This window comes from Chlorocebus sabaeus, unplaced genomic scaffold (assembly GCF_047675955.1).
Source record: "Chlorocebus sabaeus isolate Y175 unplaced genomic scaffold, mChlSab1.0.hap1 unalloc_scaffold_671, whole genome shotgun sequence".
In the NCBI taxonomy this organism is placed as follows: Eukaryota; Metazoa; Chordata; class Mammalia; order Primates; family Cercopithecidae; genus Chlorocebus; species Chlorocebus sabaeus.
In genome coordinates, this window is record NW_027328005.1 from 17,501 (window position 1) to 45,000 (window position 27,500).

General features: G+C 52.1%; 2 long non-coding RNA genes across 2 annotated transcripts in view; both read right to left on the bottom strand.

The window, feature by feature from the left end:
• The window catches only part of LOC140711331 (uncharacterized), a 25,726-nt gene extending 17,048 nt beyond the window's left edge, over positions 1-8,678 (bottom strand). Inside the window, exon 1 of the long non-coding RNA XR_012092514.1 lies at positions 2,267-8,678. This is a non-coding gene — a long non-coding RNA (uncharacterized lncRNA). The remainder of the gene's footprint in view (positions 1-2,266) is intronic.
• A 7,830-nt stretch (positions 8,679-16,508) lies between these two features.
• The window catches only part of LOC140711332 (uncharacterized), a 33,999-nt gene continuing 23,007 nt past the window's right edge, over positions 16,509-27,500 (bottom strand). Inside the window, exon 2 of the long non-coding RNA XR_012092515.1 lies at positions 16,509-22,611. This is a non-coding gene — a long non-coding RNA (uncharacterized lncRNA). The remainder of the gene's footprint in view (positions 22,612-27,500) is intronic.

Sequence of the window (27,500 nt, forward strand, 5' to 3'; positions counted from 1 at the left end):
GTCGGAGGCAGAACGGCAGCCCCTCGGCGGCCGGCCGGCGCACGCGTGGCCGGCCCGAGCCCACCGCGACCGCTCACACGGCCCGCGCTCACCCGCCAGAGGGGAGGCACGGGACGTGCGCTCGCCGGACCAGGCGGCGCCCTTCCCCGCGTGGGGGAGGGGCGCGTCTCACTCGACCGCCTCGGCCCACACCCAACGAACTCCCTCAGGACCCAACGCGCCGGCACCGTGGCGGCGACCGGAGGAGGGGGCGCTGGGGGTGGGAGCGACACACCACCGCTCGGCCTCGGGCACCTGAGGGACAACCCGGAGCGCTCCAGGAGCACCGCAAAAGACCCAGGCAGAGCCAGCGCTCGTGCAACGCCCGAGAGGGCAGCACGACGGGCCGGCGGGACAGCACCCCCACCGCCGCGGAGGGGGGCGGCCCGCGAGGCGACAACCACAAGAGGCGAAAGCGAGGGGTGCCTGCTGCGTCAGAGGACCCCGCCGACCCCCGCCGAACGCCACGAGGCAGACGGCGGGGGCGGGACAGCAAGGTCAGGCCGGGTTCCGCACCCCAGTGCCTCCCAACGCACCGCTCACAGGCGGGGACGAGAGACAGGGGGCCCCCGCGGGCGGGACGAGAAGAACGGGTCCCATTCACCATGAATGGCCGCCCCTCGCCCGCCGCGGCTCGGTCCCGGCCCGGGAGAGCACGACATCACCACATCAATCAGGGAAAGCAACCCCGGAGCGGGGTCGGTCGGTCAGTCAGCCACAGCCTCCCCGGAGGCCAGCGAGCAGATCAGCCTGACCACCCCCAGCTCCGGGGAAGGGGCGGCAGACAACCCGGCAGAGACGAGGAACGCCTGACACGCACGGCACGGAGCCAGCGGGAGTGGGGTTGTCACGGCCGCCCCAGGTGCCCACAGCAGGGAGCGCGCAGCGGCAGGGTAAGCCCGCGCCGCCTTCCCCGCCGCCCCCGGGTGGGTCAGAGACCCGGACCCAAGGCGGCACCGGGAGTCGGGACGCTCAGACGCACGAGAGACCAGGCACACACGGGCCCCAGCAGGCGGCTCCAGCACGAGCAGGGCCGGCTAGCCGGGTCACCGGGAGGCCCAGAGGCCCACCACGCATCCAGAGGCCCGACCTCTCCAGCGACAAGTCGCCAGAGGACAGCGTGTCAGCAATAACCCGGTGGCCCAAAATGCCGGCTCGGAGTGAAAGATATACCTCCCCAGGGGACAGGAGGTCGAGCCACCGACCACGCCGCCGGCCCAGGGAACCCGCGACACGGACATCTGTCCCCAAAATCGCCACCATCGCAGCCAGACACGGAGCACCCAGGGCCCTCTGGTCGACCCCAGGACACACGCCGGAGCAGCGCCGGGCCAGGGACGTCCTCCCGGCCACCCGTGCCACGCAGGGGCCGGCCCGTGTCTCCAGAGCGAGACTCGGAAGCGTTTTCGGCCGTCCTCTCGTACGACCGGGACACACGAGGGACCGAAGGCCGGCCAAGTGTGACCCCTCGGGCCGCACGCGCGCTCAGGGAGCGCTCTCCGACTCCCCACGGGGACTTGAAAACAAAAGGTCACGGCAGAGGGACGGCGGCCGGGCCCGGGGACCGCTCCCCGGCACCCGGGGGACGAGGCAGGACGGTCCCCGGCTCCCCACGGGGACTTGGGGAAAAAAAAATTCGGCCGCTGCCTCAGACGGCCAGGATGCGCGCGGGCCCGCGACCGGGCCGGGAAGGGTGTCCCCAGCCTCCCGCCCCAAGCCCGGTGGGTCCCCGCGGGTCGCGGGTCAGGCCTCGGGAGCTGAGCTGCGGCGTGCTGGTCGACCAACCCCGGCAGCCCCACACCCGGCTCAGGCCCGAAAGCGCAGCGACAACCTCTCCCCACATAAGCCTGCACGCCCGAGCTCTGACTCACAAGCGACGCGCCAGAGCTCTGGCGCGACCGGGACAGCCCGGCTGACGACCGCGGTGTTTCCGGAGCTCTGCCTAGCTCACAGCGGGGACGGTCCCCTCCCTCGGCAGCTGCCACCGCAGCTCCGGAAGCCAAGGGAACGATATAAAAGCGGCCGCCAGATGGAGTCCGACAACCGTCGCGAACGTCACCAAGACAGATCCGGATGGCAGGCCGGCCCGCCGACCGCGAAACCGAAACCGTGAGTCGAGAAACGCTATCCCGAGGCCGAAAACGCAGCCCCTCTACCCCAACCCCACAGAAACGGTCCCCAAAGCCTGTCTCTGCATCGACCGCGACAGAGTCAGAAGACAACCCACGGCGTGTGGATGTTCGGAGAGGCATCTCGGAGGGAGAAACAGCAAGCAAGGACTCGGTCGCGGGCCGTTGAGGACACAGGGAGACACAGATTGCGTAGGCTCTTCCTGAATCCAGACAGAGACGGAGGGAGGGAGGGAGGGAGGCAGGGAGGGAGGGAGGGAATGGAGAGAAGAGACAGATGGTGAAAGGAAGGGAGGGAGGGAAGGGAGCAGGGAGAGAGGGAGGAAGGAAAAGGGAGAGAAAAGGGAGACCACGTGGAAAATGAAGATGATGAAACGTCACTTTTCAAAGGTTACATTTTTACAGGAGAGATGGAAAGGAAAGAAACCTGAAACAGAGAGAAAGAATGAGGAAAGAAGGGAAAAAGAAACAGAGGAAACAGAAAAGAAGGACAGAAACGGAATAAAAGAAATAAAGAAAGCACGGAAGAGAAACGAACAAGAGAGAAAGGGAGGGAGGCAGGGAGGGAGGGAGGGAGGGAGGGAGGAAAACATAGAGAGGGAGACAGAGAAAGAAAGAAGGGAAGAAAAACACAAAGGAGAGAAAGAAAGAAAAGACAAATAACAGCATAAATATTTGCATTTTTAGCTAAATATGAGATATAAAAATACATCAAAACAGATGAAAATATTTGTCTTGATCGAGACCATCCCGGCTAACATGGTGAAACCCCGTCTCTACTGAAAAATCCAAAAAACAAACTAGCCGGGCGAGGTGGCGGGTGCCTGTAGTCCCAGCTACTTGGGAGGCTGAGGCAGGAGAATGGCGTGAAGCCGGGAGGCGGAGCTTGCAGTGAGTTGAGATCCGGCCACTGCACTTCAGCCTGAGCGACAGAGCGAGACTCCGTCTCAAAAAAAAAAAAAAAAAAAAAAAAAAAAAAATGAATAAATAAATAAATAAATACATACATACATACATACATACATACATACATAAAAAAAGAAAGAAAGAAAGAAAATATTTGTATTTATACACATGAATGAATAGATGAAAATAAATACATAAAAAATAAAATAACATGAGCAAATAGGCCAGGCACGGTGGCTGACGCCTGTGATCCCAGCACTTTCAGAGGCTGGGAGAGAGAGAGAGAGAAAATGAAGGAAAGAAAGGAAGAAAGGAAGAAAGAAAGGAAGGAAGGAAGGAAGGAAGGAAGGAAGGAAGGAAGGAAGGAAGGAAGACAGACAAAGAAAGAGAGAGAGAAAGAAAGAGAAAAAGAGAAAGAGAGAAAGAAGGAAAGAAAGAGAGAAAGAAAGAAAGAAAGAAAGAAGAAAGAGAGAGAGAGGGAGAAAAACAGCGAGAAAGAAAGACGAGAGAAGAAAGAAAAAAAGAAGACAGAGGAAAGACAGACAGGAAGAAAGGCAAAGCAAGAAAGCAAGAAAACAAGACAGCAAGAAAGCATGACAGAAAGATAGAAAGAGACAGAAAGAAAAAGCAAGAAAGCAACAAAGAAAGAGAGGGGGGGAGTGGGAGAGGCGAATCTCTCTGCTTTCACTACATGCGGGGAGAATCAGGAAAGCCCCCACTAAACAACAAGGCCGGAAGTGGAGCTGCCATCTGTGAAATCCGAGCAGAAGAGTCCACACGGGTTAAAGACACGAAGAAAGACAGGGAAACAACTGCTCAAAGAGAAGAACAATCTGGCCCAGCCAGGGCCTGTCTCCTGAAGTTGTCTGGGCAACGAGGGAGTGGGACGGAGGGAGGGAGGGCCTCCGAGGCTCGTGTCAAACAATAAACGAGAATAACATAAAAGGAAGTTAAAAAAAAACATTACGCATCATTCGTAGCATCACTGACGCCTCGAAAGGCGAGAGGCATATGTTTATGTCACTGTGGGACTGTTGTCTTTTTTCTTTCCTTTTTTTTTTCTTCCCTCTCTTCCCGGAAACTCACTTTTTAATTATTTCCTTTTCCTTGTCCTTTTTAGTTTTATTTTTTATTTTACTTTCATTTTTATTCGTTTATGTATTAATTTATTAGTAGTAGTAGTATTTTTTGGAGAGGTTGCCTCGCTCTCTCGCCCAGGCTGGTGTACAGCGGCGCGATCTCGGCTCACTGCAACCTCCGCCTCCCAGGTTCAAGCGATTCTCCTGCCTCAGCTCGGCCTCCCGAGTAGCTGAGATTACAGACGCGCACGACCATGCCCGGCTAATTTTTGGTCTTTTGACTGGAGACGGACGGGGTTTCACCATACTGGCCCTGCTGATCTGACCACCTCGTGATCCAGCGATCCACCGCCCCCGGCGTCCCAAAGCGCTGGGATGACAGGCTTGAGCCACCGCGCCGGGCCGAGTTATTCATTTTATTTTCTTCCTAATTTTTAATTGTATGTATGCATGCATGCATGCATGCATGCATGTATGTATGTATGTATGCATGTATCCATCCTTTCTTATTTTTTGAGACGGACAGAGAGACACAGTGAGAAACAGAGAGAGAGAGAGAGAGAGAGAGAGAGGGAGAGAGAGAGTGAGAGACCTCCCCTTGGGCCTCAATGGTCTTTGCAATGTCCTTTCTTCAGAGATTCTGCAAACACAGTGTTTCCAACATTTTGAATCCAAAGAAAAGTTTAACTCTGTAACATGTATCCACAGATCACTAATCAGTCCCGATGATAGTTTATTTCTGGTTTTTCTCTGGGGAGTGTCGGTTTTTCTCCACAGGTTTCAAGGGGCTCCCAAAGTCCCTTCGCCGATTCCCTTAAGAAGAATATTTCCAAACCGACGTATCAAAAGAACGCTTTCACTTTGTGAGAGGAATCCCCACATTACAAAACCGTTTCACACATAGGCTCTCTTCAGTTTTTATCTGGGGATAATCTGTTTTTCACCCTAGGCCTCAATTGCAGCCCACATTATTTTCACAGATTCTACTAAAAGAGTGCTTCCAATCCGCTGAGTCCAAATACAGTTGTACCTCTGTGCGAGGAATCCACACACAAAGCAGTTTCTCAGGTAGCTTCCTTCTAGCTGTTATCAGGAAATATGTGCTTTTCCACCATTGGCCTCAAAGGAGTCCCAAATATCCTTTTGCAGATTCTACCACAGAAGTGTTTCCAACCTGCTGAACCGAAACACGGGTTTAACTCTGTGAGATGAATCCACATCTCACAAAGCCAATTCACAGATAGCTTCTTTCTACTGCTTCTCTGGGGATATTTGATTTTTCAACATAGGCCTCCATGGGCTCCCAAATATGCCTTGGCAAATTCTAGAGAAAGCGTGTTTCCAACACGTGAATCAAAAGAAAGGTTTAACTCTGTGAGATGCATCCAGTCACGCAAAGCAGTTTCACAGATCGTTTCGCTTCTTCATGGCTTTTCTCGGGGGGACAATCTGGTTTGGACAACCGGAATTAATGGGCTTGGAAATGTCTTCCCACACACTCAACAAAAAGAGCATTTCCAACCTGCTGACTCACACACACACACACAAACAAACAAAGAATACGTTCTGCGCTGGCAGATAAATCCAGACATCACGAAGCAGATTCAATGAAATATTCTCTCTGGTCTTTGTCTGGGGATATTCAGTTTGTCACCATAGGCCTCAAGGGCTCCCACACGTCCCTTTGGAATCTCTACAAAGAGAGCGTCTCCAACCCGCCTAATCAAAAGAAAGGTGTAACTCTTTAGGATGAGTCCACACATCGCAAAGCAGTTTCTCAAATACATTCTTTCTCATTTTTATCTGGGAATATTTGGTTATTCGCCATAGGCCTAAAGGGGCTCCCAAAAATCCGTTCAGAGAGACTGCCAAAAAAAAGTGTTTCTAACATGATGAATCAAAAGAATGGTTTATCGCTGAGAGATCAATCTGCGCATCACGAATCAATTTGACAGATAGCGTCTTTCTTGTTTCAATCTGTGGATATTCTGTTTTTCAACGTAGGCCTCAATGGGTTTCCAAATGTCCCTTCACAGATTCTACAGAAAGCGTGTTTCCAACCTCCTGGTTCAACAGATGTATCCGTTCGAGGTGAATCCACACGTCAAGAAGCAGTTTCACCAGTAGCATTTTTTCTCGTTTTCATCTGGGGATGTTCAGTGTCACCATAAGCCACAAAGGGCTCCCAAATGTCCCTTTGAAGATTCTGCCAAAAAACTGCTTCCAATCGGCCGCGTGCAGTGGCTCACGCCTGTCATCCCAGCATTTTGGGAGGCAGAGGTGGGTGGATCACCTGAGGTCAGGAGTTCAAGACCAGCCTGGCCAAAACGATGAAACCCCATCTCTACCAAGAATACAAAAAATTAGCCGGGCCTGGTAGCGGGTGCCTGTAACCCCAACTACTTGGGAGGCTGAGGCAGGAGAATCCCTTCAACTGGGAGGCAGAGGTTGCAGCGAGCCGAGATGGTGTCACTGCACTCCAGCCTGGGGGACAGAGTGAGACTCTGTCAAAACACACACACACACACACACACACACACACACACACACACACACACCCCCCAAAATGCTTCCAATCTGCTGAATCAACAGAAAGATGTAACTCTGTCAGAGGAATCTACACATCGCAAAGCAGTTTTGCAGATAGCTTCTTGTTAGTTTTTATCTACCGATTTTCTGTTTTTCACCCTAGGCCTCAAACAGCTCCCAAATGCCCTTTTGTAGATTCTACAAAAGGGGCGCTTCCAACCTGGTATATCAAAAGAAAGGTTTCACTCTGTGAGATGAATCCACACACCACAAAGCAGTTTCAGAGACAGCTTCTTTCTAGTTTTCATTTGGGGATATTCGGTTTTTCACAGTAGGCCTCAATGGGCTCCCAAAGGCATATTCGCGGATTCTACAGAAAGACTGCTTCAAACCTCCTAAATCAAAAATTTGTTGTAATTCTGTGGCATGAATCCACACATCACAAAGCAGTATCATAGAGAGCTGCTTTATTATTTCTGGGGTGGGGATGTTCGCTTTCTCACAATAGGCCCCAATGGGCTCCCAAATGTCCATGCTGCTTCCAAACTGCTGAATCCAAAGGCAGTTTTAACTCTGTATGAGGAATCCACACAACAGAAAGCTGTTTCATGAAGACCTTCTCTCTCGTTTTTATCTGAAAACATAAGATTTTTTCACCATACGACACAAGGGTCTCCTAAATGTACATAGACAGATTCTACAAAAAAATCCTTCCAACCTGCTGATTCAAAAGAAAGGTTTAACTCTGTGAGACGAATACACACACTACAAAGCAGTTTCACAGAGAATGGTGTTTTTTTGTGTGTTTGTTAGTTTGTTTGTGTTTTGGTTTGCTTTTTTGTTTTTTGCTTTTTTTTTGAGACGCAGTTTCGCGCCTGTTGCTCAGACTGGAGCGCAATGGCGCCATCTCGCCTCACTGCGATCTCCGCCTCCCAGGTTCAAGCAATTCTCCTGCCTCAGTTTCCCTTCCCGAGTAGCTGGGATTACAGGCATGTGCCACTGCGCCCCGCTAATTTGGTATTTTCAGTAGAGACGGGGTTTCTCCATGTGGGTCAGGCTGGTCTCGAACTGCCGACCTCAGGTGATCTGCCCGCCTCGGCCTCCCAAAGTGCTGGGAGGACAGGCGTGAGCCACCACGCCCGTACTACTTTATTGTACATAATACAATACATAAATTGTATTGTATTTACATTTATGTATTGATTGATTGATTGATTTACTTACTTATGCTGCCTGATCAAAGGTCACTCCGGCCCAGTCGTCAAAGTGGCCATTTCCTAGGCAACCAAGAAGGGGGGAGCTTGGAGGTGGGGGCGGGGGCGGTGGAGAAGACACAGTTGCCCCAGGCTGTGCGCAGGCGGCCTGAGCTTCCTTCCTCTGTTGAGGCCTCCATTTTCAGAGTAACAGTGGCCGCTAGGTGATGCCCGACGTCTGCCAATGAGACTGTCAGCCTGGAATGAATTGGGATCGCCTGGAGGGGGAGGCGGGAGGCGGAAGGATGGAGGCCCCCACAGCACAGTGGGTCACCGCGCCCTCCCAGGCGATCCCCACAACTAATCGACCAGGGCCCCTGGGGGCACACAGCCTAAGACCCCCCCCACCCATCGGATCATCTGGAACTTCTGTCCGTCCGGAGACGAGAGACGAGAGACGAGAGACGAGAGACCGACTGGAAATTCTCTCGGTCAAGGTCCAAACCTAAAAGAATCACTGACACAGACATCAGGACTAACAAAGACAATTTGTAAAAGTTTCCGTGTTTTGGGTGAATCCGTGTATTTCTGTATCACAAAATTACTGATTTTGAACGTTGCGGTTTTTCTACTCCTTACGTGTACGGTCCTGTGATAGACAGACCAGGGGACTCCTCAGCTCGGAGTCCATGAGGCCAGAAGCTGACATCCTAAATTTCTATGTAGAATGAATGTAAGCAGGCCAACCAAACACTGTGCCGTAAAACTGTCCGGAAGACAAGCGGTGGTGGTTGGGGGGCGGATGGGGGGGGGGGGGGGGAGCCGGGTGCGGTACGCTCACGCCTGTCATCCCCGCACTTTGGGAGGCCGAGGGCAGGCGGATCCCTCGAGATGGTGGCCATTGCACTCCAGCGTGGGCAACAAGAGTGAAAACTCCGTCCAAAACAAGAACAACAACAGAAACGTTAAGTGCTGTCTGCTGTTATTTTTGCTTCCCACCCTGAGAAGAACATAATACAGCTGCTGTCTACCTGCCTGCCTGCCTGCCTGCCTGCGTGTCTGTCTGTCTGTCTGTCTGTCTGTCTGTCTGTCTGTCTGTCTGTGACAGGGTCTCGCTCTGTCTTTCGCCCAGGCTGGAGTGCACTGACACCATTATGGCTCACTGCAGCCTCAACTTCCCCGGGGTTAGGGGATTCCTCTAAGGGATCCTATGGATGGCCTCGGCCTCCCAAAGTGTTGGGGTTACAGGCGTGAGCCACCAGCACCCGGCCTGAGTTCACACATCTGGTCTCACTGCGTCTTAACCAGACGCCCGTGAAGAACTCAAGTCAAGAGAGAGAGAGTCGGCAAGAGACTTTCAGCATTCTCTCCCAAAACCAGTGAGGTGGATGGCGGCCGTGTGTCCCAAGCTCCTGTGGTTTTAGGTGGCCACGCGTAGAGGATAGATTTCAAATGTTTCCAGAGAGGCGCAAGCCACAGTCATTCAGGACATCCGAGCGCGAGATGGGGTTTCTGACAGCGACTTAAGGGCCAGGAAGGGCCAGAGTCTGCCAAGGCCCTCGTTCTAGGGTGGGGCCGATGGAACCCCAGGCAGAGGGAGCCAGCGGTCCGCACAGAGAGAGCTCCAGCCCTAGGCCCCACCGTGCAGACCGACTCAGAAGAAAGAGAGTCCCTCGTCCTACATATGTCACATCCCTCCACCGAACTTGGGAGCGGATCCGCTTTCCAAACATGAGGTGACTCTCGGTTTGAAATGGATCACAAGGGGCCGGGCTTTCCAGAGTCGGCATGATAAAGAAGTCATTCTGTGGCACAGAACGAGGTGTGGCTCTTATCGAGACTCTACAGTGAAAGGCAGTGAAACAGGGCGAAACCCCGTGTCTACTACAAATTAAAAGAGGAGCCGGGCATGGTGCCGCTGAAGGCAGGAGAATCGCTGGGACCCGGGAGGCAGAGGTTGCAGTGAGCTGAGATCATGCCACTGCACTCCAGTCGGGGGGACAGAGCGAGACCGCATCTCAGAAACAAACTCACAAAGCCAATCAAGGTGTTTAACGCAACGAGTCACCCTCGGGTCTCTTGACAGGATACGTCCAGCACCCGGGAAAACAGGGAAACGTCGAGGGGTGGGGTGGAATCTATTTTGTGGCCTCAAGGGAGGGTTTGAGAGATACTCCCGGAAACGTGACTGCCTAAGGAAGCCCCTCCGCCCAAGAAGCGAGATTCATTTCTAGCCTGTAGCCACCCACGAGGGAGAATCGGGCTCTCTACAGAACCCCCCCCCCACCCCCCGACCCACCCCCCGACTCGTGAAATGGTCTCTCTCACTCCGTCAGGCTCTATTCACGCCGTGTGGTTTTGTAACCTCCAGCGCGTGTGCGTGGGGTGGGGGATGGGATGGGGTGGGGGCGGCTGTGGACAGAGGAAGGGAAAAAGCGATGGTGTCCCACGGGTGCCCGGGACCGTGGGTCGTGGTTGGGGTCGCCAGAGCCTAGGGAACTCATCGCCTGTCAGGACGTCTCCCCTCCACGTCCCCTCTCTGCCCTACGCTCCGCATCTTCGCAGTTCAGTGGAGACCTGGTGGATGGAAGTCGCCGTCCCTTTGGACTTTAACCGAGGAAGGCCGGGCTCCCAAGTGTCTCCCGGTAGTTGGGGCCTCGGGCAGGCTCGCCAGGATGCTGACGGTGATGGTGATGGTGATGGTGATGGTGATGGTGATGGTGACGGGTGATGTACGTTGGAGGCCTCGGGCCAATGCACAGGGATGCCTTTGACCTCGTTGGGAGAGGTCAGCTTTGCGGAGTCCCGTGCATCCTTCCGGAGACTCATCCAGCGCTAGCAAGCATGGTCCCGAGGATCCCAGCTCTCAGCAGAGGCACTTTTGTTCACACAGAATCCTGGGCAGGCAAGGTCTCAGCAGGCTTAGGCCTCCTAGCCAAGAGGCCGAAGCCACTTCTGGGATATTTTCACAGAGCCAGTGGTTCTTTGAAGTGCTTTCAGATACAGATTTGAGAAGTGCTTGCAGATACAGATTTGAGACAGAACGGACAGGGCTTGGTCCCAGGTCCTTTAGGACACGGGCAGAGGCACATTGAGAAAACCCTCCCAGCATCCTAGGTGAACAGAGGTATGATTTTTTTGAGACACTCGAGGGAGAAGCAACCCCAGATTTTAGGGTGGTATCTTTATTATTATGTAGTATCTCTGAGGTATCCAAGTCCAGAAATCAACTCACCACTTCTGTACAGCATTCTGTGGGAAGATCAAATCTGGGGTGTCTAAAGTTAAGAATTGAGGCCTTGGTACTGGATTACATTAGAGGTACTTGAGCTCTTTTGGCAAAGAAAGAGAAGGTGGGAGATAGCGAGAGCGAGAGAGAGACAGACAGAGATACAAAGATACACACAGAGAGAGACAGAGAGAGAGAGAGACAGAGAGAGAGACAGAGAGAAACAGACCAAAAGGGAGAGAGAGAGACAGACAGAGAGAGAGACAGACAGACAGGCAGGCAGGCACACAGGCAGGCAGAGAAACAAAGTAAGACAAAAGACAGACAGAGAAAGAGAGAGAGAGAGAGAGAGAGAGAGAGAGAGAGAGAGAGAGAGAGAGAGAGAAAGGGACAGAGACGCACTGAGACAGAGAAACAGACAGAAAGAGGGAGCGACAGGCAGAGAAAGAGAATCAGACAGAAGACAGACACAGTGAGAGAAACACAGGCAGAGAGAGACAGAGAGACACAGACAGGGAGAGAGAGACAAAGCCACAGACTGAAAGACAGGCAGAGAAATAGAGTAAGACAGAAGACAGACACAGGGAGAGAGACAGGCGCAGAGAGAGAGAGAGAGAGAGAGAGAGAGAGAGAGAGAGACAGAGATGGACAGAGAGAGACGGAGAGAAACGCATAGAAAGAGGGGGGGAGAGAGAGAGACAGAGAGAAACAGACAGACAGGGGGAGAGAAAGACAGAGAAAGAGAGAGAGAGAGAGAGACAGACAGACAGACAGGAAGAGAAAGAGACTAAGGCAGAAGACCGACACGGAGAGAGCGAGCGACAGAGAGACAGAGAGAGAGAGAGAGAGAGAGAGAGAGAGAGACAGACAGGCAGAGAGAGAGAGAGAGAGAGAGAGAGAGAGAGAGACAAACAGACAGGCAGAGAGAGAGAGAGAGAGAGAGAGAGAGAGAGAAACAGACAGGCAGAGAGAGAGAGAGAGAGAGAGAGAGAGAGAGAGAAACAGACAGGCAGAGAGAGAGAGAGAGAGAGAAGGCAGACAGAGACAGACAGAGAGACAGACAGACAAAGACAGAGAGGGACAGAGAGAGACAGAGAGAAACACACAGAAAGAGAGAGAGAGAGAGAGAGAGAGAGAGAGAGAGAGAGAGAGAAACAGACAGACGGGAGAGAGAGACAGAGAGAGACAGACAGACAGACAGACAGGAAGAGAAAGAGAGTAAGACAGAAGACAGACACACAGAGAGAAATAGGCAGAGAGAGAGAGAGAGAGAGAGAGAGACAGACAGAGATGGGCAGAGAGAGATAGTGAGAAACAGACAGAGAGAGAGAGAAGCAAACAGATGGGGGGGGAGAGAGAGAGAGAGAGGCACACAGAGAGAGAGAGGGAGAAGACAGACAGAGAAAGAGAGACACAGACACAGACAGAGAGACGGAGAGAGGAGGAGGAAGGGCGTGCTCAAGAAATAATTACACATATTTTATAATGCTTTTGATCCCATAAACGGTGGCCGGGGTATGCTTTGAAAACAACAACAGCAACAACAGCAACAAGAGCAGCAGCAGCAGCAGGAGCAGCAGGAGCATCTGCTTATGGATTTCTAGAAAATAAGATCTCATGAAGTATAGTACACATCAACCGGCTCTCACTACATGTCGAGAGAGTCACAAATGCACTAGTTAACAACAGGAGAAAACAGCAGCTAACCTGTCTTGGGGAAAATACACGTCTTCCTGAAAATTGGGGATTTCTTTTTTTTTTTTTTTTTTTTTTTTTTGAGACGGAGTCTGGCTCTGTTGCCCAGGCTGGAGTGCAGTGGCCGGATCTCAGCTCCCTGCAAGCCCCGCCTCCCGAGTTCACGCCATTCTCCTGCCTCAGCCTCCCGAGTAGCTGGGAGTACAGGCGCCCGCCACCTCGCCGGGCTAATTTTTTTTTGTATTTTAGTAGAGACGGGGTTTCACCGTGTTAGCCAGGATGGTCTCGATCTCCTGACCTCGTGATCCGCCCGTCTCGGCCTCCCAAAGTGCTGGGATGACAGGCTTGAGCCACCGTGCCCGGCCGAAAATTGGGGATTTCTACTGCACCTGAAAAGAAACAAATAAGAACAAGGAAAAACACAAACAAAACAAAACAAGCCAACAAACACGGGCCAAGGCACCGTCCCTGGAAATCTTTTTTTTTTTTTTTTTTTTTTTTTTGAGACGGAGTCTTGCTCTGTGGCCCAGGCTGGAGGGCAGTGGCCGGATCTCAGCTCACTGCAAGCTCCGCCTCCGGGTTCACGCCTTTCTCCTGCCTCAGCCTCCCGAGTAGCTGGGACTACAGGCGCCCGCCACCTCGCCCGGCTAGTTTTTTGTATTTTTTAGTAGAGACGGGTTTTCACCGTGTTAGCCAGGATGGTCTCGATCTCCTGACCTCGTGATCCACCCGTTTCGGCCTCCCAAAGTGCTGGGATGACAGACTTGAGCCACCGCGCCCGGCCCCCTGGAAATCTTAAGTGAGCAGAGTGTTAGTTTTCAGAAAGCGTTTCTACTTGGGGCAAGTACTAAGAAGGCCCATACTAGAGCTGTGACGCCCTTCCCATTGTGGAAATATGCTGGCGGGAGGGAGGGAGGAGAAGAGAAAACATCATGATCAAAGGTGATTGAGACCCAGCCGGGGTGAAGCTTTCCTACGGAGGGAGGCCTGAGGAGCGAAGGCGGGAGGGGGAGAAACCCCACAACTCCAGACCAGCCCGATTGCCCACACGGGTCAAGGGCTATGCCATCGGCCCAAGCTGCCTCTGGGGAAGTGGGACCGTGCCGCCCCCCCATCTCAAAAAACGGTGGCCACTGAGTGAGGCCTGACTACCACCGATGCAAATGTCAGCCTGGCAAGAATGAGATCGCCGGCAAGGGGTGGGGGAGGGGGAGAGAAGATGGAGGCACACCCGGCTGGCTCCGGAACGTTTCCAAGCAGGATGTTGGGAGGCGGGGGGTGGGGAGGTTGAGGGGAACCCACCTCACTGACTCACTAAATTCAGGTAAAGGAACGTGGGGGAGGGGTGGAGCCGCGGGGGTGGTGGGGGGGCGACTTGAAAATTAAACTGACCCCTCATACAGCCCAAGTCGAAGAGTCTATGCGCATTAAAGAAACCAACACACAAAGAAAACTAAAGCGACGATAAAAGAACAACAGGGGCCGGGCGCGGTGGCTCAAGCCTGTCATCCCAGCACTTTGGGAGGCCGAGACGGGCGGATCACGAGGTCAGGAGATCGAGACCATCCTGGCTAACACGGTGAAACCCCGTCTCTACTAAAATACAAAAAAAAATTAGCCGGGCGAGGTGGCGGGCGCCTGGAGTCCCAGCTACTCCGGAGGCTGAGGCAGGAGAATGGCGTAAACCTGGGAGGCGGAGCTTGCAGTGAGCCGAGATCGGGCCACTGCAGTCCAGCCCGGGCTACAGAGCCAGACTCCGTCTCAAAAAAAAAAAAAAAAAAAAAGAACAATAGGGCCCCCGCCAGGGCGGAGGTTACCTAGGCAACGAGGGAGAGAGGGAGGGGCCTCCAGAAGGGAGGGCGAGAAACCGGTTGCCCCAGGCTCGGTGAAGTTTCGGCGAGACCTCCCTCCGTGCCACCTCGACTTTCAGTAACAGTGGCCGCTAGGTGATGCCCGAAGACAACCGATGCCTGCAAGTGTCAGTCGTCACGGAAAAAGAAGCAAAGGATGGATCGCTCTGGGTCGGGGTGGAGGTTGGGGAGGGGGATGCGGCGGAGGCACACTGCGTCGCCGCCGGCGTCTCCCGGATCCCTCTCAAAACAGGCCGTCTCCGGGCCCAGGGAGTCCTCCCACGCGATGCCCGCGACTGGTCGACCAGACCCCCCAGGGTCACAGCCAAAGTTTCTGCCCCTGGGATCACCTGGCACTTCCATTCCCCCAGAGAGAAGAGAGGACGACCAGGGGCGCGGGCGCATGGAGGACGCCAGGGGTGGAGGTGGGAGCTACCGAAGACAGAAGTGCAGTCATTAGCGTGTCAGAGTAGACTCCAGACCCACGACCTCGGAGAGGCAATACCTGAACGAGTGTTAGTGCATGACATCCACGCTCCCGGACACAGCGTGGATTTCACGGGGAAGGCAGTGCCCATCACACTCCCTTCCTGTTCCGGGGCCAGATTTTGCTCCCGATGTACCCATTTCTCAACCGTGTTCCCCGAGGTCCACCCTGTCGTGAATCAGTCATGAATCTAGTCAGTACGGTGAATCGCGGAGCATCCACATTCCACCACTAAGATCGGAGTCCGCACACTACACATCGCCCCACGTGGTGTCTCCCCAGAAGAACATCACCGCCGTCCCAGCCCAGTAGCGATACAGTGCCATTTCTGTCATTTTCTCTTTCTTGCTTGCCATTTATTTATTTATGTAATTTTGAGACAGAGTCTCACTCACTCTACAGCCCAGGCTGTAGTGCAGTGGGACGATCTCGGCTCACTGCAACCCCCGCCTCCGCCTCCCAGGTTCCAGCGATTCTCCCGCCTCTGTCTCCCGAGTAGCTGGGACCACAGGGGTCTGCCCCACCGCGCCCGACTCAGTTTTGTAGTTTTAGCAGGGACGGGGTTTCACCATGTGGGCCAGGCTGGTCTTGAACTCCTGACCTCCTGATTCACCCGCCTCAGCTTCCCAAAGTCCTGGGATGACAGACGTGAGCCACCGCGTTCAGTCCCTACAGTGCCATTTCTTAGAAATCACTCGCGGGAACACACACTTATGGGTCACGTGTGAAGAATTTCTCTTTTTCTATTTTTCTCCCTCTTTTTTTCTGTGTGTGTGTGTGTGCGTGTGTGTGTGTGTGTGCGCGCGCGCGCGCGATGGGCGGGGGCGGTGGGACGGAGTTTCGCTCTTGCTGCCCAGTCTGGAGTGCAAGGGTGCCATCTCGGCTCACTGCAACCTCCACTTGCCAGGTTCCAGCGATTCTCCTGCGTCAGCCCCGCGAGTAGCTGGGATTACAGGCCTGCGCCACCATGCCCGGTTCATTTTGTATTTTTAGTAGAGACGGGGTTTCTTCATGTAGGTCAGGCTGGCCTCGAACTCCCGACCTCAGGTGATCCACCCGCCTCGGCCTTCCAAAATGCTGGGATGACAGGCGTGAGCCACCGTGCCCGGCCTTAGCCGTGTATTTTAAAGTCGAGGAGCTTATCAGGGAAATATGAGAAGTACGGACGTCACACGTGACAGAGAGAAAAGTCTGCGAATGGCCCTTCCGTCCAAGTGGGGACCCGGCGAAGATCTCCCGAAATCATGCACCGAGTGGGGAAGCCCGGCAAGGCCCGTCTGTGTAGATTCCTCTCAGCCTCTCTAAGCACGCACTTCTCACTTTCGTGGAAGGGGCAGGGCCCTCTCTGGGACGGGGGGATCTGACAGACAAAGAGACAGACGTAGAAAAAGAGAGATGGACAGGCAGAGACAGAGAGAAACGGACAGAAAGAGCAAGAGAGCGAGAGAGCGAGAGCGAGAGCGAGAGCGAGAGAGAGAGAGAGAGAAACAGAGTAGACAGGGAGGGGGAGAGAGGGAGAGAGACAGACAGAGACAGACAGGCAGGCAAAGAAAGAGAGTAAGACAGAAGAGAGACACAGTGAGTGAGAGACACAGGCAGAGAGAGAAAGAGACAGACAGAGAGACAGAGAGAAAGAGAGGGACAGGCAGATAGATAAAGAGAGTGACAGAGAAAGACATAGACGGACAGTGAGAGACAGAGAGAGAGAGAGAGAGACAGAGAGAGGCAGACAGACAGACAGACAGGCAAAGAAAGAGAGTAAGACGGAAGAGAGACACAGTGAGAGACACAGGAAAGCCAGAAACTGGACAGAGAGATAGCGATACAGTGCCATTTCTTTCATTTCCTCTTTCTTTCCTTCTTTCCTTCTTTCCTTCTTTCCTTCTTCCCTTCTTTCCTTCTTTCCCTCTTTCCCTCTTTCCCTCTTTCCCTCTTTCCCTCTTTCCCTCTTTCCCTCTTTCTTTCTTTCTTTCTTTCTTTCTTTCTTTCTTTCTTTCTTTCTTTCTTTCTTTCTTTCTTTCTGTTTTGAGACAGAGACTTGCTCTGTCGCCCAGGCTGGAGTGCAGTGGCGCGATCGCGGCTCCCTGCAACCTCCGCCTCCCGGGTTCACACCATTCTCCTGCCTCAACCTCCCGAGTAGCTGGGACTACAGGCGCCGGCCACTACACCCAGATAATTCGTTTGTATTTTCAGTAGACACGGAGTTTCACCATGTTAGCCAGGACTATCTCGATCTCCCGACCTCGCGATCCGCCCACCTCAGCCTCCCAAAGTACTAGGATGACAGACGTGAGCCACTGCGTTCAGTCTACAGTGCCATATCTCAGAAATCACTCACAGGAACAGACACTTATAGGTCATGTGTACAGTTTCTTGTTTTGTTTTGTTTTGTTTTGCGCGAGGAGGTGGCGGGACGGAGTTTTGCTCTTGCTGCCCAGGATGGAGTGAAATGGCAGAGGGGACACAGGGAGTCAAGCTATGGCAGAGATGACACGTCATTCAGAGCGTAACGTCCACAGCGAAAGGTGGTAGGGCCGGCACTTTTAAAGGCTGAAATACCGGCGGCTCAGGCCTGTCGTCCTAACACTTTGGGAGGCCCAGGAGGACGGATCACTTGAGGTCAGGAGTTCGAGACCAGTGTGGCCAACATGGACAAACCCCGTCTCTACTCTAAATACAAAAATTAGCCGGATGTGGTGGTGTGCGCCTGTAATCCCAGCCACTGAAGAAGAATCCCTGGAATCCGGGAGGCAGAGGCTGCAGTGAGCCGAGGGAGGGCCACTGCATCCCCACCTGGGTGACAGAGTGAGAGAGACTCAGTCCCCCCCTACCAAAAAAGGAAGAAAGGAAGAAAGGAAGATGAAAGAGAGAAAGAGAGAAAGAGAGAAAAGAAAGAAAAGAAAGAAAAGAAAGAAAAGAAAGAAAGAAAGAAAGAAAGAAAGAAAGAAAGAAGAAAAAGAAAAAAGAAAAAAGAAAAAAAAAGAAAAAAAAAAAACAGGCCCCGCCGCCGCCGGGCGCCGTGGCTCACGCCTGTCATCCCAGCACTTTGGGAGGCCGAGATGGGTGGATCACCTGGGGTCACGAGTTCAAGAGCAACCTGGCCAACATAGTGAAACCCCGTCTCTACTAACATAGAAACATTTGCGGGGCATGATGGCGGGTGCCTGTAATCCCAGCTACTCAGGAGGCTGAGACGGGAGAATCGCTTGAACCTGGGAGACGGTGGTTGCAGTGAGCCGAATTGCAGCACTGCACTCCAGCCTGGGTGGCTGAGTGAGACTCTGTCTTAAAACAACGACAACAACAACAACAACAACAACAACAACAACAACAACAGCAACAACAACAGCATCAAAAAAGTAGCAAACGCACAAAAAAAGAACAGGCCAAAATACTCCATTGTCACTGAATGTTCCGCCACAAGACCGGAAACCCCCTGACTCAGGTCAAGGAGGTCGTGTTTCGTTCTCTCTCTCTCTCTCTCTCTCTCTCTCTCTCTCTCTCTCTCTCCCCCCCTTCTCCCCTAACTTTTATGTCTTTTTGAAGCATACATGTGCAAGATTGTTACATAGGTAAACTTCTGACTGGGGGGTTCAGTGTGCAGATGATGTCATCACCCGGATACTCAGCGCAGTACCCGACACTTTTTGTGGTTTGTGTGTTTGTTTGTTTGTTTGTTTTCCTGAAGATGTCTCTCCTTCCACACCTCCTCCCTCAAGTAGGCTCCCGCCTCTCTCGTCCCCCTCGTTGTGCCCACGCGTTCTCATTATTTAGTTCCCAGTTATAGATGAGAACACGCGGTCTTTAGCTGATCGTTGCTTTCATCTTCGGTGGTGGCGGTGAAAGAGGCATGACACTAAATCGACCCTTAGGACGCTCCCCTCCGTCCCCACCCCACACCCCCTCCCCACACACACCCTCATTCCTGCACCCCCTCCTCCAACCCAAGACAGGAAGAAAGGCAGATATGAAAATAAGAGCTCAGCCCCCAAGGCGGTGGAGGCAAGGGATCTGAAAGGGTGAGCAAGCGTTAGGGGTCGTGGGATGTCGTGGCCGAGCTAGCAAAAATAGGGGACCGACTTGCCAGCCCCAGCACACCCACAATCGTCAACCGCAGCCAGTCTCTGGGTGGGGTTGCGCCTGTAAAAGTTTCTGAATGGAGAGAAGCCCATGGCTATGGAAGGCATCAGCTCCAAGTCCGGGAAGGGAGGGAACAGGGCTTTGTGCGTTTGAATGGGGCTTTAGAAGGCGGTACTGCGGTTTCCAAAGCGACACGCCTCCCCTCGCCTCGCCCTCGCCCAGAGCGAAACTCCGTCTCAAAAAAAAAAATAATAATAATTAAAAAAAATAATAATAATACTATAAATAAGTAAGTAAGTAATAGTTAGTACAGCGGTCGTGCTCGTGAATCATTCCCCGGAGTCCAGGCGCTGTGGCTCACGCCCGTCACGCGAGCATTTTGGGACGCCGTGTCAGAAGGGTTACAACAAAATGATGAGACCCTGTCTGTGCAAACACATTTAAAAATGAAGGCCGGGCGCGGCGGCTGACGCCTGCCACCCCAGTACTTTGGGAGGCCGGGGAGGAAGAATCACCTGAGGTCGGGAGTTGGAGACCAGCCTGGCCAATATGGAGAAGCCCCGTCTCTAGTAAAAATACAAAATCAACCAGACGTGGTGGCGCATACCTGCAACCCGAGCTACTCGGGAGGCAGACGCCGGAGAATCGCTTGAACCCGGGAGGCAGAAGTTGCGGTGAGCCGAGATCCGCGCCATTGCACTCCAGCCTGGGCAACAAGAGCGAAACTCTGTCTCGGGAAAAAGAAAAATAAAACAATAAAAACTGAAAATCATCTGGGCACAGTGGCGCGGGTCCGTGGTCCCAGGCCCTCCACTCTGGAGGCTGAGGTGGAAGGATCGCTTGAGTCCAGGAGCGTCCACACTGCAGCGAGTGGGTCATGATGGCACCACTGCCAGGGTGACAGAGTGAGACGCTGTCTGTAAATCAGTCAAGCAATCGATCAGATCACTGCAAGGAGCTGTCTATGTCTTACTTTCAATAGGTGTCTCTTTAGGCCAAGTAGGCATGGTGCCTCACGCCAGTATTCCCAGCACTTTGGGAGGCTGAGGTGGGATGGAAGAAGGAAGGAGGGAAGGAAGGAAGGGAAGAAGGGAAGAAAGAAGAAAGGCAGGAAGGCAGGAAGGCAGGAAGGCAGGAAGGCAGGCAAGGAAGGAAGGAAGGAAGGAAGGGGGAGGGGGGGAGAGAGAGAGAGAGAGAGAGAGAGAGAGAGAGAAAGAAAGAAAGAAAGAAAGAAAGAAAGAAAGAAAGAAAGAAAGAAAGAGAAAGAAAGAAAGAAGGGAGGGAGGGAGGGAGGGAGGGAAGGAAGGAAAGAGGGAAGGAAGGAAGGAAGGAAGGAAGGAAGGAAGGAAGGAAGGAAGGAAGGAAGGAAGGAAGGAAGGAGAAAACTAAAAAAGGAAAGAAAAGAAAGAAAACGGGGAGGGGGCATATCCCCCTGACTGGTGACTGCCCAGGATGGAGTGGGTCACGGCTGACTGAAGCCTCGACCTGTCGGGCCTCAAGTGATCTTCTTCTTATGTCAACCTCCCGAGAAGCTGCGACTACAGGCGTGCATCACCACTCACAACGAATGTTATTATCATAATAATTATATGTGTGCTTGTGTGTGTGTGTGTATATATAAAGTATACATAATTATATATACAATATATAAATCATCATCATCATCATCATCACCATCATCATCATCATCATCATCATCATCATCATTATTATTGTAGCAGGACGAGCCACAGACCAAACTCATCAGACACGAGATTAAAGAAGGAAGAGGTTTTTCATTCGGCCGGGAGTGTCGGCAGACTTGCACCCTAAGAGCCGAGCTCCCCGAAAAGGACATTTTTTTAAAGGCTTACGACTTTAAGGGGTCCACGTGAAAGGGTTGTGATAAATGGAGCACACGTGGGAAACGTGACTGGGGTCTACCTGCATCAGCCAACAGAACAAACAAAAAGTTTTACAACGCTTTTTTCATAGTGTCTGGAATTGACAGATAACACAAGTAGTTTAGGTCAGGGGTCGATGATATTAGTATTCCTTTTTTTTTTTTTTTTTTTTTTTTTAACTCCTACGGCCGGGTGGTGGTGCCTGCCAAGGTTGTCTGGCTATTTATCTTACTTTTGTTTGTTTCTAACGTTTTGCTTTCTCTCTTTCCTCCTGTCTTGTGAACTAGGCAAGGTGGGGGGAGGAGGGCAGCAGGAGTAGTAGAGGTCTCCTTCCTTATCCCCCACTTTGAGAATTTTCACTCATTAGTGGGAGGGTTCACTTTCATTTTTACTTTTTGAGTCTTTTAGCGAGACAGAGTGATAGCGTTTTATGTAATACACTTGTGTGGAAGTTCTCTGACGAGCCATGGTAGCTACAAAACCTTTTGTCATTGGAAGGAGCAAGTGTAATACACAGGGGAGCAGCAAGCAAGTTTCTATTACGAATCAAACACTTACAGTGAGGGTTTTACATTCTCTACAGCTGGAAACTATTTTCTAAATGAAGACCTAGGATCAAACCTGTGTTAAACCTGTACAGGCACTTGTACTAACTCTGTCATGTCTTAAGCAGGTTAGTTTTTCACGGGGTCTTAAAACCTTTTTTTAGCCAGTAAAACAGTATTTTTTAATCAGCGAAGTGTTTACGAGGCAGACGCTTGAACTTGCGGGGTCTGTTTGGGGAAAGAGTTGGTTAAAGTCAAGTTATCTTGAGGCATTAGCCCTTCTGCTTCTCCAGGCCATTGGTCTGTTGTGTTAGCCCTTTTATCGACATAACATGAAGACACATCTAGGCTGCCAGCAATGTTTTCTGCCAACTGAGGAAATAGTTTTTTTCTGTTTTTTTATTTTTAATTTTTATTATTTTTTTAAATTTTTGGCTAAAGGAGGAGGTTCTGGTAACTTCTGGTTTATATGTTTACAGAATGACTGAAAGACCTTGCAAGTGTTGCTGGGCTGGACGGGTCTGGGTTTCCTAAGCAGTACGTGTACCGTGGGGCCACCTTACATAGGTGTTTCCTCTAGCGTGGTTATGGGGGGGGGGGGGGGGGGAACAACAACAAAGCAATGTATAGCATATTCATGTCCGGCAAGGACAAAAGAGGTCCTTACCTGGGAAAAAGGTTGAATACAGCGACAGAACAATAGGAAAACAGTTAGTATTCTAGGAAAACTATTTGTCTTAAGATTTTAAACTACATTGACTTGCTTGATGAGTCCTCAAGCTTCGGCCGTGCGTAGACTAGTCAGCTGCCGGTGTGTGACTAGAGCAGGGCTTGTGGTCCTCAGCAGCAGCTTGGTCTCGTCTCAGGATCAGTCGGGTTGGATGATCTGCGTCCTGTTGGCCGGTCCACTTGTCCTGAGCTGCCGGTGTTAGCTGACTGTGGTGGATCCAAGACGCAACACCTGCAACTTTAACAGCAGTGGGAGTGGACAAGGTTACAGTATAGGACTCATCCTATATGGGTTGTAGAAAAATTAGGTTTTACTTTACACAGAGTCACTAGATGTAAATGGGTGTCAGGCTTATAGGCATTATTTTTCTTTATTTAATTATGAACACTTCGTATGGCTATTTTGAAAGGCTGCATTTGCCTTTTGAAGATTAATTTCTGTAGTTTCCGGAGGTCACCTTGTATTTGACCTACGATTTGCGGGGGGCCAACTGAACACCATCTTACAGGGCAGATACCTAGTTTGTTTGGTGGGGGTGCACCTGACTCGGGGGAGGACCGTAGGCAAAAACCTGATTCTATCTTAAGTGAATTTCCTGCCGCATACACACACACACACACACACACACACACACACACACAGCGACCCTTTTTTTTTTTTTTTTTTTTTGGTCGTCAGCAGCTGGTCGCTCGAGTGTCCAGTTCATGCGTTCCACCTTTTGTTGAACTTTGTGGCCGATAGGCTGCGTGTAACCTGTGTTGTATTGTTAACAGTCTTGTTAAATGTTGCACTATTCCAGCTACAGCTACAAATGCTGGCCTATTGTCTGACTTTAAAATTAGAGGTAGCCTTAAACCTGGGGATAATGTCTTTTAACAGTAGTTTAGTCACTTCTTGTACTTTTTCTGTCCTGGTGGGGAAAACTGTAACTTACCCTGAAAAGGTGCAAACAAGCACTAGCCTCCAGCAGGGGGCAGTTCTGTAAAGTCTATAAGCAAGTTTTCACAAGGTATGGCTCTTTTTCCTGTTTAAGTTTCTGAGAGGAGGAGTTCCCCCCGTCCCCCCATCCCCACCGCCACTCCGCCCCTTTGTCACTGTATCTAGTGGCTGAGCCTTCAGTAAGAAATTGGAATCCAGATACGGCAGAGTCTTGCTGTTTGTAACTTCTAATGTGACCATGGGCTCCTGGGAGCCTAATGAGAAGGTGCCTAGTCTGCCCTAGTCTTTACATTCTTCAGCTCCTGTCAGCCTGATCAGATGAGTGAGTGTCTGGTTCCTCCAAGGTGCAGCAGCCCTTGGCCGATGGCCTCTTTGTCTCGCGGCCTTGGCCATTTCCTGTATTGCCCTCTGAACAGTTACCCTTCTAGCGTCCTTCCCCCCCCCCCCCCCCCCCCCCCCATCTCGCACATTAATCTCTCTCTGGCCTTGTCCGGCTCTGGAATCCTTGGCTAACTTGACTTCTGTCATGTCTACATCCACGTCCTCGTCCTCTCACAATGCTCCTTCCCCCCGCCCCCCACCCCCGCGTTCTCCCGCTCCTACGGCCAGCTGGTGGGGCCCGAGAAACGGCACGGGCCCTGCCCCCGCCCAGGCACTGCTGTCTGTCTCTCCTGTTCTCTTTTGATTCTCTGTCTTTACACTTGCTTTTAGTCTTTCTTTTGGTTTTGCTCTTTGCCCTCTTTTCTAGAGTTTAACAGGCTCTTTTCTTTATACACTTGGAGGGTGAAACAGGCATACCGAGAGTCAGTGTAAACGTTTACAGTCTTACCCTCACCGCGTTCTAAGGCCCGGATTAAAGCAACAAGCCCAGCTGAACGACAGCGTCCAGGGTTACCACCGCATATTCTGCACATGTCTCTCCTTGTGGGTTGGTGAAGCTGTTCCCGTCCACGCATAGCTCCTAGTGTACTGATGTCCAAGGCTGGTCCCGGAGGTCACATCTGCTAGAGTAAACTGGAGTCCAACACCTCTACACAATCATGCTCGACAGGGCTCTAGCTGTCGGGAGCAAGGCGGTGGGTTCAGGGTGTTTCCAGTTTAGTAGATCAATGGTTGAAAAGGGCTGATCGATGAAAGTCCGTTGCCCCCCACCCCCCCAGGGACGTGGGCCTGGTCCTTATAATAGACAGGTCCTCGTATCTCCCTGAGAGGCATTTACAGAGCTCGAGCAAGACCAGATCTGAGATGGCCCACTTGAGTATCTGGACTTCTTTCCTTGGCCTCTGGAGGCTCCGATCCTTCCCTTCGAGGTGAGACCTGGGGCGTGTCAGCTCCTGAATCTCATTTCCGAGGGGGTTGTTGGCCTCGGTGAAGCGGGGTAGGCTGGGAGACATGGAGAAAGAATGCGTGTTATCTCTCGCGGCTCCCGTAAAACTGGCTTCTCTTGCTGTTTCCTGGGACTCCCTTTTTAAAGTCCGTGTCTGCTGGCGAAGCTGCTCTTACTTTTACTTTTGGCTATTTTGCACACAGTTGTTAAACAGGGCTAAATTAACGCCGGCTTTGTCTATAATCTATTTCGCCATGGGTCAATATAAAGGAATTTGATCTAGGTACGCTGGCTGTCCTCCGACTCCGTCACCACCTGAACTGCACGGCCAATTGTTCTCTGTCTATAGTTCCTTCCGTGGGCCATCCAACAGCAGAAGAGGGCAATTCTAATTCTCCCAGAGTTCGTAACCTCTAGGGGGTTAACTGAACTCTATAATCTCCTGTAAAACCTTTTGTAAGGTTCTGTAACGTGCATTTTAGTAGAGTAAGTTGTGACGATTTGATGACTTTCCTTTTATTTTTCTTTTTGAAATGTTTTTAACAGGGTTCCTAGCGGAGCGGGCTTGCTTTGTGTCTGACCTATTTTTCCCTCGAGACGGAACAACATTCACCCTACGAGAGGGAAAGGGTAGAAGGTCACTCAGTCACGTAATTGACACTACATCGAAATCAAAGCTAAAACCAAAGTGTTGTTATAGGCACACCCGTTCGTCCAGCAATGTAAGCCAAACCAAAATCAGGAGCAAGACCAAAGTGGCAATAAAGGCAGGCCTGTTTATCCAGCCATTCAAGTCAAGTCAAAATCGAAAGCGAAACCGAAGTATCAACCAATGAATTCAAGTCAAGCCAGAAACGAAAACCAAAGTGCCGGTACAGGTACGCCGTGGGTGATCAGGCCACGCTTCCACTCAAATGGAGTGGGGGAAGTTCCAAAGAGCAGTCTCAGCAAGTTTCACACGTCCGGACTTAAAGTGCCAGTTCCTTCCCAGTGTCCAGCCACTGTGCCGATCCTCCACGGGGGCCTGCTGTGCCCTGCTGTTTCGAGGCGAGGCATTGCACCGGGGCAGATGCCCGCCCGGCAGCACTCTTGAGGATCCGCATCGCTCAAGCTGGGCAGAGTCCCCCGCAGGGATGCTCTACAGGGCAGGCATAAGCTGCCTAAGGGGCTGCCTCGACCCTCCGTGCATCACCACCTGGCTTCCCGGTGAGGGAACCCAGAAATGTAGCAGGACAAGCCGCAGACAAAACTCCTGAGGCACCGGATGAAAGAAGGAAGAGGTTTTTCATTCGGCCGGGAACGTCGGCAGACTCGCATCTTAGGAGCCGAGCTCCCCGAAAAAGACTTTTGTAAAGGCTTACAACTTCTAGGGTTGCACGTGAAAGGGTCGTGATAAATCGAGCAAGCGTGGGAAACGTGACCGGGGGCTACCTGCATCAGCTAACAGAACAAAAAGTTTTACAAGGCTTTTTTCATACGGTGTCTGGTGTCTGGAATTCACAGATAACAGAAGTAGTTCAGGTCGGGGGTCGATGTTATTATTATTACTTCTTCTTTTCCTTTCGTTTTTTTTTTTTTGTTGTTGTTTTTAAATCTCCTAGGGCCGTGTGGTGGCACCAAGGGTGTCTGGCCATTTATCTTACTTTAGTTCCTTTCTAACTTTCTGCTTTCTGTCTTTCCTCTTGTCTTGTGAAGTAGGCGAGGTGCGGGGAGGAGGGCAGCAGGAGTAGTAGTGGTCTCCTTCCTTATTATTATTATTTTGGGACAGAGTCTCGCTCCGTCACCCAGGCTGGATTGTCATGGCACGATCTCGGCTCACTGCAACCTCGGCCTCCCCGGTTCAGGCCAAGTCGCCTCCCTCGGTGTCCCGAGTAGTCGGGATTACAAGCCCGTGCCGCCAGGAGGCCTGGCTAATCGTTAACACTTTTCATAGAGACCGGGTTTCACCACGTTGGCCAGCCTGGCCTGGAACTCCTGGCCTCAAGTGATCCGCCCGCTGCGGCCTCCCGATGTGCTGGAATTACAGGCATGAGCCACCGTGCCCGACCCACCCAGATAATCTTGTTAATAAATGGTAGAGAAGGGGTTTCCTCAGCCGCCGGGTGGAGGGAGGGTGGGGTGTGGTTTATTCAGCCTGCATACTATTGAGGGGGTCAATTAGCGTGGTTTGTGAACTAGATGTGGAAAGTGTGTGGGGGGGTGTGTGTGTGTGCGCGTGCGTGCGTGTGTGCGCGCGCGTGTGTGAGAGAGAGGGGGGGGGGAGAGAGAGAGAGAGAGGGAGAGAGGGAGGGAGGGGGTGGGGGGGGGGGAGAGAGAGAGAGAGAGAGAGAGAGAGAGAGAGAGAAGCAAATATAGAATGAGCTAGGCGCAACGGCTCACGCCTGTAATAGCAGCAGTGTGGGTGGCCGAGGCAGGCAGGTTGCTTGAGAACAGGAGTTGGAGACCGGCCCGGGCAACGTGATAGAACCTCGAACCCCATGTCACGTAGGTGCGTACGTACATACATACATACATACATACATACATACATACGTACGGAAAGCATGAGAGCATGAGAAACAATATAAAAGTTAACCGGTGTGGTGGTGCGTGCCTGTAGTCCCACGTAAGCAAGTAAGAAAGTATGTAAGGAAGTGAACACGTTTAACGTAAAACTAAGTGAAAAAAGAAGTGAGGGGCTGGGCACGGTGGCTCACGCCTGTAATCCCAACACTTTGTGAGGCCGAGGCGGGTGGATCATGAGGTCAGGAGTGCCCGACCAGGCTGGGCAAGGTAGTGAAACCCTGCCTGTGGTCAAAATCCAAAGAAAATTAGTCAGGCGTGGTGGCAGACGCCTGTAATCCCGGCTACTTGGGAGACT